We start from the raw sequence: 14,258 nt of genomic DNA on the forward strand, positions 1-14,258 counted from the left end.
GGTGTGGTCGCTCTCCTTGCTCATTCGGTGGCAAGCTCTGAATGTACTCCTCCACATTAATCTTATAGCGACCCTTTATTTAGAAGATAGAAAATTATTAACTATATAATATTATAAATATTTATAGTAGTTATGAAACTTACATATGTAGTCTCCGCCCGGTCCTCGACCCATCTACTTGGATCTGTCGGTGCCTTCTTCTTCCGGATGTGAGTCCCCATGCAGAACTCATCATGAGTCATCTTCCTCCCATATTTTTTTCCTACAAATATAATAAAAAATAACTAAAATAACATATATAAATATAGTTTGATAAAAATAGAGGTAAATATTTTAAGGAATTACCAGTAGTCTCCTCGTAGCCCCCATGCTCCTTGCACCCACACAGTGCAAGGAGCCACCCTTCTCAGATGCTTGGGCCTTCTTTCCCAGTTCACTCTACTTCTCGAATTTCTCGGTGGTCTAATATCTCTGCGGATCCTCCCATAAATGCGGTAGAACCCATGAAGGCTTCTTGTTAATCTTTCGAGCGGAGCAGAAGGAATCAGATAGTCTCTTACGGTATTTGTACTCCCAATTTGCACAAACTTCACTGTTATACCGGTCCTCCCATGCACACTTAGCCTGCAAATAAAGTATGTAATGTTAGATGAAAATATTGTTAATATAATGCTTAAATAGATAATAATTTTATTAAAACCTTAATGTAACGACCCGGCCGGTCATTTTGAGCTCTAGCACGTCGTTCGGCAGTTTGAGGCCATGAGTAGCTACACATCAGGTATTATGACTTGTACGCATTGTCGGAAATGAATTTCGGGAAGTACGGAGTTGATTTGGAAAGAGAGTTCTTATTTCGGAAGCTTTAAGTTGAAAGAATTGACTAAGACTGGATTTTTGAGTAAACGACCTCGAAATGTGGATTTGAATGTTCCATTAGGTTCATATAAGGATTTTGGACTGGGGCGTATGTCTGAATCGGGTTTTGGATGACCGGGGAGCGTTTCGGCGCCTATTGTGGAAGTTAGCATATTTGGAAGAATTTCATAAGTATGAGTTGAAGTGCATTTCGATGTTATCAATGTTTGTTTAGGATTCCGAGTCTGGGAACAGCTCCGTATGGTGATTCTGGTATTGGGAGCGCGATCGGAAGTGGATTTGGAGGCTCGTAGGTCATTTTGGAGTCATTTGGCTAAAGTTAGGAATTTGAAGGTTTTTGAGAAGTTTGACCGGAGGTGGACTTTTTGATATCGAGGTCGGATTCCTATTCCAGAAGTTGGAGTAGGTCCATAATGTCGAATATGACTTGTGTGCAAAATTTGAGGTCCATCGGATGTGATTTGATAGGTTTTGGCATCGAATGTTGAAGTTTGAAGTTCTAAAGTTCATTAAGCTTGGATTGGAGGGAGATTCATGGTTTAAGCGTTGTTTGATGTGATTTGAGGCCTCGAGCAGGTCCGCATTATGTTTTGGGATTGGTTGGTATGATTGGATGGGGTCTCGGGGGCCTCGGGTGGATTCCAGGTGATTAACGGATCGATTTGGACTTGAAAGAGGAGCTGAAGGGGGATTCATGTTGCTGGTGTAACCGCTTCTATGGAAGCTTCATCACAGAAGCGGCCCCGCAGAAGCAAGGAGGTGAACCGCAAAAGCGGCTGGGAGTGAAGGGGGCTGAGGCCGCAGGTGCAAGGCAATTTCCGCACCTGCGTGATCACAGGTGCGGTCTGGGCATCGCAGAAGCGGAATGAGGGGGGCCTAGTGAAGGAGCGCAGATGCGGTAGTGGGGCCGCACCTGCGGAACCGCACAAGCGGTCATGTGACCGCATGTGCGAAAAGGCTGGAGGCAATGTGTTCTTTTAAAATCGGGAAATTGGCCATTTTTCTCCCATTTTCATTTGGGTGGGCGATTTTGGAGATCTTCAGGGAGAGATATTCTTCAAGAATCACAAAGTAAGTTGTTCCCACTCATTACAAGTTAAATACATGATTTAGATACGAATTAAAGTATGGAAATTTGTAGAAATTTTGGGGTTTGAGGAAAAACCTAGAAAATTGGTATCTTTGGATTTTGACCACGATTTTGGACATAAAAATTAAGAGTAAATTATATATTCGAGTTCGTGAGGTTGTGGGCAAACTTTATCTTCGAAAGATTACGGAATCCGGGTGCATGGCCCGAGGGCGATTTTGTCAACTTTTCGATCGGGGTTAGGAATTATTATAAATTGGATTATTATGAGTAATTGAGCTTATATTAACGGGTTTGCATAATTTTTGGCTAGTTTTGGAGTGTTATGCATCGATTTGAGTCTTCGGGAGGGCGTGGAATGCTAGTTATGGAACTTCGGAGCGAGGTGAGTCTCCTTTCTAACCTTATAAGAGAGAATTGTCCCCATAGGTGAATTAATTAGATATGTGCTCCTATTTGTGGGGGCTACGTACGTACGAGGAGAGTCCGTGCGTAGCTACTATTATGCTTAAGTCCCGGTAGTCTAAGGCCCAAAAGCATGCTTTACTTGTAATATTTGCAACCTTGTTGTCAACTAAAAAATGCTTAAAACATATCGAACGTATAAATAAATTTCTAAAAGGCTAGACATCATTTCTTGACTTTTAAAAGAGAAACTTGCCTTTTCCTGAATAATTGCTCCTTGATGAATTCTTGATTTGACTGTTTGAATGTGTTTATCTATTGTGGGATGGGCCGAATGCCTCGGTAGATTAAATAGATGCATCTATGGTTCGCGCTATTCGACCCTCTGGCAGTGCACAATTTAAATATTTGTTGGATCGGATCGTATGACCTCGGAATGATTTGCGCATGCTTGTATTGCTTGCCTTGAGATTCATAGATGTCGATATTTGTTCTCCCTGGCCTGAGATAAATGTATAAATGATGAAAATGAATTTGGAAATTTCCTGAAAACGAAAGATTTGTTTACTTACCTCATGCTATTGAGTTACAACCATTTTTATGAAAATCCTCGATTTACTATATTATTGGTATATTATTACTGGACCACTAGTAAGTGTCGAAGTCGACCTCTCGTCTCTACTTCTTCGAGATTAGACGGGATACTTAGTGAGTATACGTTGTTTTTGTACTCATGCTACACTTGCTGTGCATTTTTGTTGCACAGGCACATGTTCCTCTAGCGGCCTAATGGGCGTAGCAGCAAGGATGATAGGAGACTTAGGTGAGCTGCATCTCTCGAGGCGACCCGCAGCCAGCATAGTCTTTTTCAATGTATAGAATTTACTCTCTGTCCAAATTTGTATTCCGGACAGTTATTGTACTTTATTTGATTTCCTAGTGATTGCTCATGCACTTGTGACACCGGGTTCTAGGATGATTTCGGGATTATCCAGTAAATAAATTTTGTAAAGACATCATTATTATTGAGTGAAGTTTATTATTCCTTGATTAAATGTTTAGAAGAAATGATTTTGAAAATATTAAAAACAAAAATTTACTAGTTATATGGTGTTGGCTTGCCTAACAGTGGTGTCTGGCGCCATCATGACCCTTAGTGGATTTTGGGTCGTGACAACATGGTATCAGAGCATTAGGTTCCCTTAGGTCTCACGAGTCATGAGCGAGTCTTGCGGATTGGTACGGAGACGTCTGTACTTATCTTCGAGAGGCTACGGGACTGTAAGGAGCACTTCCCTTCTTGATTTTCTCATCGTGCGATTTGATCCCTTTGAGGCTTATGCCTTCATTTCCTTTCCATTCAATCTTATGCGACGAGAAGTGCTGGTCATGAATCGGCGAGTGAGTAATTGTAAGGGTACTACGAAGGTGGTGCGGGATGTTTCTCCCTGCGTGGTTGGTTGAGCCATTGTCGTCGCCTTGCGGAAGGATATTCTATCATTTCAGCTCAGTAGCTGTACTTCTGAGAGCTTTGAGGTTATTTACAGGTTTCTATGATGCTTATGAACGGTTATGGCGCAATATTGATGAGAGGGTGAAATGCTTGCCTATGTGTCAGGGCAGTGAATGACTTGAGAGGAGGTTTACTAAGTGTATGATTTAGAGATCCAGTATCTTATTTCCGACGGAGGAAAGGCAATCAGACTATAAATGTTCAGGTTTAGGTTGATAGGGTAACGAGACTTGGTGTTTTCAAGTGTGGTGGAAGTTTTATCTGCGACGTGGTGTCGTCGTCCTCAATTGAATGTGTTAAGTCTGCCGGTGTTATGATCTTCTTCAATTCGCCTTTAGGCAGGGCATTGTGAAATGGTGTCAGGGAACGACTGTCAGAGATCACGGTGCACGGTGGTTCATGATCGAATCGGTATTTCTAATGTTGATGGCTTGAGAAAGATGATTTTCGAAAGGGTTTAAAGTTAGTGGCGATCTATTGGTTCAGGTGCTACAGAGATAGATTTTTATTTAAGGCAAAACTGGGCAGCAAAGGATGAGGAAGGACACGTGGGAAGTGTCTTGTGGTGATTAAACTCCTAGAAGGCCAAGTGTGAAAAGCAGAAGTCGAATAGTTGCTTAAATAAGTGAGTTTGACCAAAGTGGGAGAGTGGCAGAGTAGCGTATGGGTCCTGTGGTAGGATGACTACACACCCGGAGAAAGAGTCTAGAGTGATTTGAGATTCAGGGTGGACAGTGACTGGGTCTATGGACTTAATTTGAAATATCGGATATTATACGGCGGGAGATTAGATACAACAGAAAGGAGTTACTGGATATGAAGAAGGATACAACATGAAGTTGGGTTGGAAGGTATTGTCGCACATTTAGTTGATCTCCATGAGGAGTTAATAGGCTTGTACAGCCAGCGAATGAGCATGGGCTCAGTTTGGGCTACAGGTTTCGTAATAATTATGCAGTGTAGCATCATTAGGAGATGTCGGCATTAATTTCCACAGGTGGGTTATCTCCTGTGAGCAGATCAGCGGTCGCGTGGTTGGCGAAGCTTCTGCGAAGAATTCTGCTGGCTATCCAGTCAGAAGTCGAATATGTGAATGTTGCTAGAGATTCAGAGTGTTCAGGAAATGCTAACAGAAGGATTTCGAGGAATTTGGCGGTTTGATTGTTCAAGGTTATGTCAATAAGAGATAAGGAATCTTGGTGGGTTCAAGAGTTGTGTAATGGTGGCTTCAAGCTAAGTGGGAGAGTCCCACCGCCTACGATTTGGTTGCATGGTTATCTACTTGTGAGGTTTCTGGCTACGGCATAGTGGCGAGTTAATTCAGCTAAGAGAAAAGAATATAAGTGGTAATTTGAGCAAATGATTTGAGAGATGTGTGCCCTAGATGGCCTTATCGATTCTTGTTCGGGCTTTGGGAAGACTCAGGATTTGTGTTTCGTACGGAGGTGATTTACAAGAAAGTGATTCAATCGGGCGCCCCATGGAGATGGGTGTCCATGTGCCAGCGGAGCCTTAGAATTGATTATATTTGGGACCAAGCCAGAGTGGGTGACTCTCAACAACGGTCCTAGTGAATTCAAAGGTTAAAAATGCGGTGCCTAGGGATTCAAGCCTGCAGTATGGTTAAGAATCGAGCTTTTTTAGCAGATTATGATAAGAGGCTCGGAATGATCTATGTTGTTTTTGACTTGCAGTGTAGCATTGGGAGGAAAAGGAGAAAAAGACTTCGGGTTCATAGAGGAATTATCATAATGGGTGCATCAGTTGAAGATGCGAATGTGCGTGCAATGAGGGTGTGAAATGGTTCATGGGTTTGGAGACAATGTGGTCTCATGGAATGGGGTCACTCAAGATGAGTGCGGATTTAGGTTGGTGATGTAAGGAATGGAGCTAATATTATCTCTAAGGCAAGTTAAGGATGAATTAGAAGAAGTTAGATTGGTCAACCATGGTTGAATTGGCATAGTGGTGGCGGTACGTGCCAGGCTCGACGGCTGCCGTAATTGATTATATTTGGAAGTATTCAAGTATTATGGCCTGTCCTTTGTAGGCGGATCCCGGAAGGGTTATGGTGGTTTAGACCACTACTTGAGGATTTGAATGTTCCACGGTTATGAGAAGTTACCCGCGTATTGCTATGGTTCTCTTGGAATGAGTTAAGTAAAAGGTTTCTGTATAATGAAGTGTATACTCTATTAGTGGTTCAGGAGTTATGATGAAATTCTTATACTATCGCATATTGGCATGTTAGGTGCAGTGAGCGGTATGAAATTGAAAGTGAGGAACCGAGGTTGCGGTTCGGTGTTGGCAAGGATGTCACGAGCTCGGATGAGCAGGAAAGGGATTTGAATGTTTGGAGTAAGCTGGTATTGTCTATAGCGTCACTTGAGATCGGTGTTTTGTGAAAGAGGCTTTGCAACCTGGTTATGGGTTCTTGATTTACTTTACAGCGTTAGTGCGGCCGGTGGAATGGATGTGCAGACTTGTTATCTGGTGCGGAAGGTCGTGGGAGCGTGTCTCACGAGGAGATTGTATGAGTGTGACACATAGTCACTTGATTGATTGGAAATTTAAACCAAGTATGAAGATTGTGTTAATATTGCTAATTTGAGAATTTATGCCTGAAGGGCACTCGGTTTATTGGGTTATGGACTGTGGAGGTTTACTCCAGTTATGATGGTTGTTCTTGTGAGTTGTAGGAAAAAGGGGTACTTACGGATCCTTGAAAGGGTTATTAGCCTGGTATGGTGCGATCAGAATTGGCTTGAGGTCCGTGGATGGATTTAAATATGAATATGGGCTCTATATCAGGCCAGATGTGTTCGTTCCAGCATAACACTCCTTATGGAGGAGTATTCAGACGTTAGATGTTATCTCGTCGTCGGCTATTTCATGTAATGCTATAGTGCCGTATGAGTTGAGAAACGGCTTGTTAAATTCCATATGTGTTGAGGTTCCGCGTAGCGATGGTGTTATATGAGCGGGATGGCTCTTCAAATTCAAATCATATATCGAACCTCAGTTGTGCTTGAGTTTTGTAGCTTATGGCGCTATATGTCTCCCCAGGGATGGTATTATGCACTTAGCGTGCTCGTGACCGATATTCGATATTTTTATAGTAATGAGCAATTTATCTCGGTGTGTATCTCCTTATGTGAGTCGTATGTTGTTTGGATCGGGTTGCACGCCGCAACAGTGTTATGTTGAGTCCTCTATATTCTAATTTTTGTGTGTTTTGGTTCCTATTTTTTGAGGATGGTTCATGACACCTTTTCGGTTGTCTAATTAGTTTCGTGGGTTGAGTAGTCTCTTCTAGAGTTCGATTTCCTTATGTATCACGTTCGAGCATGTAGCCCATTGGCAAATTGTGGCATTATATGAGATTTTTGGTTATGTCTGGGTGGCTTATTGCCTAAGCAATTCGTACTGGGTGAGACGAGGTTATTAGATCTAGGAACAGTGCGATCGGATTATATGAAGTTTATCTAAGAGCAAATACCATTATTTGGTTTAGAATGAGGTGATGGTTCTTGTCAGGAGTATAGACTCAATGACAGGTTGGCTCGGCAGTTGGTAATGAATTTCTACACTTTTCTTTCATCATGGCGGTATTGTTAGAGTTGGAACAAGACTTATACATGTCATGAGGTGCATTGTGAGCATCAGATTCGAGGAATGTCGGTTGTTATTATTAGAGAATGTTATTATGGTCCTGTGAATGATGTGGCACATGGTGAGAATTCAGCAAAGGTATGCAGTCATGTTCTGGTACATCGTGTAGTCATTGATACAGTGTTCATATATTGGAAGCAGGCCTGGCAGAGAACTTCGGATGTTGAAACTGGGTTCTAAGCTTATTTGTTTGAATAAAAGAGAATATCTTCAGATTTGCTCGAGCTAATGTGCTCAACTGAGTTGTGGTAGCACAGATAGGTGCACGAGGTGATAACCAGTGATTTCGGACAGCTCCAGTGCAGGTCTCAGCACGTTCGAGGACGAATGTATGTTTAAGTGGGAGAGAATGTAACGAGCCGACCGGTCGTTTTGAGCTCTAGCATGCCGTTTGGCAGTTTGAGGCCATGAGCAGCTGCACATCAGGTATTATGACTTGTACACATGGTCGGAAATGAATTTCGGGAAGTACGGAGTTGATTTGGAAAGAGAGTTCTTATTTCGGAAGCTTAAAGTTGAAAGAAGTGACTAAGATTGGATTTTTGAGTAAACGACCTCGGAATCTGGATTTTAATGTTCCGGTAGGTTCGTATGAGGATTTTGGACTGGGGCGTATGTCCGGATCGGGTTTTGGATGACCTGGGAGCGTTTCGGTGCCTATTGTGGAAGTTAGAACATTTGGAAGAATTTCATAAGTTTGAGTTGAAGTGCATTTCGATGTTATCAATGTCCGTTAGGATTCCGAGTCTGGGAACAACTCCGTATGGTGATTTTGGTATTGGGAGCGCGATCGAAAGTGGATTTGGAGGCCCGTAGGTCATTTTGGAGTCATTTGGCTAAAGTTAGGAATTTGAAGGTTTTTGAGAAGTTTGACCGGGGGTGGACTTTTTGATATTGAGGTCATATTCCGATTCCGAAAGTTGGAGTAGGTCCGTAATGTTGAATATGACTTGTGCAAAATTTGAGGTCAATCGGACGTGGTTTGATAGGTTTCGGCATCGAATGTTGAAGTTTGAAGTTCTAAAGTTCATTAAGCTTGGATTGGAGGGAGATTCATGGTTTAAGCGTTGTTTGATATGATTTGAGGCCTTGAGCAGGTCCACATTATGTTTTTGGATTGGTTGGTATGATTGGACGGGGTCTCGGGGGCCTCGGGTGGATTCCGGGTGATTAACAGATCGATTTGGACTTGAAGGAGGGGCTGAAGAGGGATTCAAGTTGCTAGTGTAACCGCTTCTGCAGAAGCTTCATCGCAGAAGTGGCCTTGCAGAAGCGAGGAGGTGAACCGCAGAAGCGGCTGGGAGTGAAGGGGGCTGAGGATGTAGGTGCGAGGGAATTTCCACACCTGCATGATCGCAGATGCGGTCTGGGCAGCGCAAAAGCGGAATGATGGGGGCCTGGTGAAGGACCGCAGATGCGGTAGTGGGGCCACACCTGAGGAACCGCAGAAGCGGTCATGTGATCGCAGGTGTGGAAAGGCTGGAGGCACTGCGTTCTTTTAAAATTCGGAAATTGGCCATTTTCTCCCATTTTCATTTGGGTGGGCGATTTTGGAGAGCTTCAGCGAGAGATATTCTTCTAGAATCACAAGGTAAGTTGTTCCCACTCATTACAAGTTAAATACATGATTTAGATATGGATTAAAGTATGGAAATTTGTAGAAATTTTGGGGTTTGAGGAAAAACCTAGAAAATTAGTATCTTTGGATTTTGACCACAATTTTGGACATGAAATCGAGAATAAATTATATATTCGAGTTCGTGAGGTTGTGGGCAAACTTTATCTTCGAAAAATTTCAGAATCCGGGCGCGTGGGCCCGAGGGCAATTTTGTCAACTTTTCGATCGGGGATAGGAATTGTTATAAATTGGATTATTATGAGTAATTGAGCATATATTAACGGGTTTGCATAATTTTTGGCTAGTTTTGGAGCATTATGCATCGATTTGAGTCTTCGAAAGGGCGTGGAATGCCGGTTATGGAACTTCGGAGCGAGGTGAGTCTCCATTCTAACCTTGTAAGAGGGAATTGTCCCCATAGGTGAATTAATTGGATATGTGCTCCTATTTGTGGGGCCTACGTACGCACGAGATGACGAGAGTCCGTGCGTAGCTACTATTATGCTTAAGTCCGGGTAGTCTAGGGCCCAAAAGCATGCTTTACTTGTAATATTTGCAACCTTGTTGTCAACTTAAAAATGCTTAAAACATATCGAACGTATAAATAAATTTCTAAAAGGCTAGGCATCATTTCTTGACTTTTAAAAGAGAAACTTGCATTTTCCTGAATAATTGCTCCTTGACGAATTCTTGATTTGATTGTTTGAATGTGTTTATCTATTGTGGGATGGGCCGAATGCCTCGGTAGATTAAATAGATGCATCTATGGTTCGCGCCATTCGACCCTCTGGCAGTGCACAGTTTAAATATTCGTTGGATCGGGTCGTACGACCTCGGCATGATTTGCGCATGCTTATATTGCTTGCCTTGAGATTCATAGATGTCGATATTTTTTCTCCCTGGCCTGAGATAAATGCATAAATGATGAAAATGAATTTGGAAATTTTCTATAAACGAAAGATTTGTTTACTTACCTCATGCTATTGAGTTACAACCATTTTTATGAAAATCCTCGATTTACTATATTATTGGAATATCATTACTGGACCACTAGTAAGTGTCGAAGTCGACCTCTCGTCTCTACTTCTTCGAGATTAGACGGGATACTTAGTGAGTACACGTTGTTTTTATACTCATGCTACACTTGCTGTGCATTTTTGTTGCACAGACACATGTTCCTCTAGCGGCCTAATGGGCGTAGCAGCAAGGATGATACGGAGACTTAGGTGAGCTGCATCTCTCGAGGCGACCCGTAGCCAGCATAGTCTCTTTCAATGTATAGAATTTACTCTCTGTCCAAATTTGTATTCCAGACAGTTATTGTACTTTATTTGATTTCCTAGCTTGTGACACCGAGTTCTGGGATGATTTCGGGATTATTCAGTAAATAAATTTTGTAAAGACATCATTATTACTCAGTGAAGTTTATTATTCCTTGATTAAATGTTTAGAAGAAATGATTTTGAAAATATTAAAAACGAAAATTTACTAGTTATATGGTGTTGGCTTGCCTGACAGTGGTGTCCGGCGCCATCACGACCCTTAGTGAATTTTGGGCCGTGATACTTAAATTCGTTGAACATTGTTGCACGAGATCCCGTGGAAAGTCACTCCAAGCCGAATAGGGTACAGTATACAACCGACCAAGAATTTCAGTGATTGTCTTAGTAACCCGAATATTAGGTATGAACCTGCAACTTATAAATTACATTAAATAAACAAGAGTAGCTATTATAATTCAGCAAAAATAAAGAAGTAATAAATAAATCTTACCCATTGCCCTCAGGCCTGATGATCATCCTATGATAACGATCATACCGCACTTCATCTGGATCATCATCATCCGATGAATCTGAAGCGTGCGCAGAAGGGGAGGTATCTGGCTCAATGCTACTATCCCGAAGACGAAGTCCAGAAATGCTAGGACACAAACTCCATGTAGAGGGAGACGGGGTCCCTGATGATGATGGCTGCGATCCGCACCCATGCATCGATCTAGACCGCTCCTGCGATCCAGACCACTGCTGCGATCCGGCAGGCTGTAATCTAGATGGATGCGATCCAGCTGGTGATGAAGCAAATGGAGCAGATGACGGGCGTACCATATGGTTCTGTGACTGCTGACTCGATGGACCCATGTATCTACCTGTAGGATCATATAGAGGAAGCGGGGCATAGCCCTCTGGCGGAGAATGGTAATAATACTGCTGGGAGGGCGAATAGTGGGTAGTATCATGAGTAGATGGATGTGGTGGAATAGATGTGTGCCTAGAAGATTGCTTCCAGCCATCAGCAGCAGAGGGATGCAAGTGTGGAGTGGAAGGAAGCGAGTGTGTAGCACCATCATCATGATCAATAGGCTTTTTATCCTTCCTAGACCTACCACGACCCCTACCGGTCATCTCCATGAATTAAAGAAAATGTTAGAATTGAGAATATAAATCTATATAAGTTGAGAGCGCTTGAAAAAACTAACATGCCAGTCGTCTTCGTCGACGTACCCTTCCTCGTCTGAAAATCCTTCCTCTTCACTTATTTCATTTTCATTAGGTGATTCTTCATCCTCATTTTCTATGATTGTTATTTCCTCCATATCAACTTCTTCTAGTATGCGTTAAGGATGCTCCAAGTAATTTTTCAACTGATCATCCACCATTTGGTTAACACTTGAGATATCGTTTTGGTAAGCAACATCTAGTACATTCTCAACTTCCACCCTACCAACAGGCTTTGTTTTGATTACAACCAACCAATCAGCCTTATCCCTCCGCAATGGATATGGAGCATAGTACACTTGCCTAACTCTTTCTGCAATTATAAAAGGATCATAGCAATCATACTTCCTCTTTTTATTAACCTCAATTATGGTGTACTGCGAGTGTACATTTGTACCTCTTCTAGGTGTTGGGTCAAACCACTTGCATCGGAAAAGTATGATCTTCTTATTTGGCCAACCTGAATATGACAATGCTAGAATCTCTTTGATCACACCATAATAATCATTTTCCCCATCCTGGTTGCCTTCACCACCTTTGACACACACCCTACTGTTATCGCTTTTTTATACTTGGAGCATTCCTCAGTGTGAAATTTGTAACCATTCGCACAATACTTAGACATAGTCGTAACCGTAGGTGTAGGTCCCCAAGATATGTCTTTCAAAAATTGATTAACACCGTTATTTGGATTATTGACCTACATGTAGCGTTAAATAAATCACAAGCGAGCAAGTATATAAGCTATATATGTATATTCACATGTGAGAAAGTATGTAAGATGCACTTACACACTCTTTAAACCATGCCTCAAAACCATATATATATATATTGGTTAATTTAAACCTCTCAATTATTTACACACACAAATATTATTAAATTTATAATTTAATTTGTATAAAAGCGTATTTCCGACCGAATTCGGTCGGAAATATTGAATTACAATTATTTCGGTTGGTTAATTAAATATATATAATTTTTGTCTTGGGCGGGAAACAAAAAATTCGAACTTTTCGACCGAAATCTGTAGGAAATTCTAAAATTTTTTAATATATAATTATTTTTACATTATATACAAGTATGACCAAATATTTGACCAATTTCCGACCGAATTCGGTAGGAAATTTGAAATTTTTTTAATAAATAATTATTTTTGTACATTATATCGAAGTATGACCAAATATTTGACCAATTTTCGACCGAAATCGGTCGGAATTTTTATTTTTTTGCTGTCAGAAATTTTTTGTTGACTTTTGCGACCAAATACTCTTATTTCCGACCGATTTCGGTCAGTCTATGCTACATTGTTATCTCTAATTGGTGGAATGTTTACTACATATCACTCTCACTATATTTAATTATTTGAACCAACATCTATATTTTTTGGTCAAATAATAGATAGTCAGCATGTTTGGAGAGAAAAAATCGGAAAAGGCCTAAAAATGCCACTCAACTTTCAGAAATGGTTTATCCATGCCATCCGTTAAAAAATTGCTATTTCCATGCCACTGCCGTTAAAGAAATGGCCCATCTATGCCATTATTGACTAACGGCTCAATTTTTATTTGGCCCATCCATGCCACTGCCGTTAGTCAATAATGGCATGGATGGGTCATTTCTTTAACGGCAGTGGCATGAAATGAGCATTTTTTTAACGGATGGCATGGATAGATCATTTCTGAAAGTCGAGTGGCATTTTTAGGCCTTTTCCGTTTAAAAATAATGGAAAGGAGATTCAAGCGACAAAGACAAGACGCGTATATAGATGATGAGAGAAAAATCCAAAAGATCTAAAAGCAAAAGTCATCAAAGGATAGTCTTTGTGCTGTGGCCTACCATCTTTTACTCTCTAAATTACTTTTCCTAAGAAACTTCTTATACCTTAATTAATTCACACAACATTTCATAGTGTTTTCACTTTGCATAAAGAAACCTTTCCCACTTCCCCTTACAGGGTGGGGTTTTAATTGTAAGAGGAAAGTGGAAATACTAAATGGAAAAAGTGCAGTGGTCAAATAATTACTTTTGAACATCCTTATTTATAGTTAGAGGGACTCCAGAAAAGTTTTAATTAAGAGGAAATACTGTTCAGGAGGCGTTTTTTGTAATCACTATGAGTCTGTTACCTATTTGCGGTATCATTGTGCATTAGTAGATGCAGTATCTTTCTTTTAGTCATATATAAGCTAATTTGATTCTTGAATCACCTCGGTCAAGCACATATAAACTGGCTAGGAACTTAGAATATAGTTTTCTTATCTTCAGCGCATGTGAAATTATGGAAAAATTCTATATAATATTTCACTTTTATTTTTTAAATGTATGTGTGGTAGTTAGGTTGTGGCTATCTATCAACTTCAATTGATTGTAAGATTTGCGACAATATATTAAAATGCTTACAAGAAACCACATTCTCCTCCTCTGAATTTGCTTAATATGAGTCACATTAGGGAGGACAAGTCCACAAAGGGAGTATCCTAATTTGAGATACAAAACGGAAAAGTAGGCATGTTTTTGGGGAAGTTGATGACTTTCATGAAGCATCATTATCCAAATCCATCCAAATATTGAGAAAAAATAGAAGTG

Source organism: Nicotiana attenuata, chromosome 11, assembly GCF_001879085.1.
Source record: "Nicotiana attenuata strain UT chromosome 11, NIATTr2, whole genome shotgun sequence".
Taxonomy (NCBI): domain Eukaryota; kingdom Viridiplantae; phylum Streptophyta; class Magnoliopsida; order Solanales; family Solanaceae; genus Nicotiana; species Nicotiana attenuata.